Source organism: Ceratina calcarata, unplaced genomic scaffold (assembly GCF_001652005.2).
Source record: "Ceratina calcarata isolate Rehan_Ccalc_2016 unplaced genomic scaffold, ASM165200v1 scaffold6297, whole genome shotgun sequence".
Taxonomy (NCBI): domain Eukaryota; kingdom Metazoa; phylum Arthropoda; class Insecta; order Hymenoptera; family Apidae; genus Ceratina; species Ceratina calcarata.
The window spans coordinates 1-788 of NW_017177551.1; the positions used below are offsets into that span (position 1 = coordinate 1).

Genomic DNA, 788 nt, shown 5'->3' on the forward strand with positions numbered 1-788 from the left:
GGTTCTATGGACGATTTTATGCGATTCAGGTAGTAAGCAGAAGCTGGCGACAGTAACATGTGTGGAACAACAAGTCGCGAAATTATTCAGGACAGGTAGAATAACGTGTAATGGCTACGTCGCGCCGTGAGCAGTATTTCCCATCGTAGATAAGTGCATTCAAGGTCAGCCGCAGTGCAGTAGACCGTTTCAGCGTTACACGCTTTCCCCGCCGGTGCGGTTCTTTATCGACTGTTTAAGTCAATAATCGGTCAGCCCACAAGGTATATGCATACATGCATGCGCATCATACGCGTGCAAATACCGTGGCAGCCGGAACACGACGCGAGTGTGTAAGGGGTGGAGAGTTGCGAGCACGACGTTTATTAAATTTAGACACGTGCACGAGGGCGGCTCTTCGTGCGACCAACAATGGGCAGTTTAGTATCGTTTTCTGAGTAAAGTACATGTAGTTGCTAAGTAACACTGTTCTTGGTAAGCAAACGATTGAACCTGCTCGTGCTCTTTTTAAAATTAATTGTAAGGCTAAAAGTATTCTTTTAGGTATATCAGAATAAGGAAGCAACGTTGATGGCGGTACAAATAGGGTCGTTGAATCGATCGGGAATTGTAGTTTACATACCGCGCCGAGTCCTATCAGGCGAGAAAGGGCCACGACATCGTTTCATATTACTCAATTCTGTCTCGTTAATGAACGAGAAATGGATTGGTGATTTTATAATCAATTATTTAAATGTCATGTCATCAAGAACTTAAACGTCAATAAATAACTAAGTTTAACCTTTTTA

The 788-nt window shown here is 43.3% G+C and overlaps 1 long non-coding RNA gene across 1 annotated transcript; it reads left to right on the forward strand.

Moving 5' to 3' along the window:
• Positions 1-43: 43 nt before the first annotated feature.
• On the forward strand, positions 44-788 carry LOC113464952 (uncharacterized). The gene is made up of 2 exons (XR_003389809.1): positions 44-474; positions 544-788. It is a non-coding gene; the product is annotated as an uncharacterized LOC113464952 (long non-coding RNA).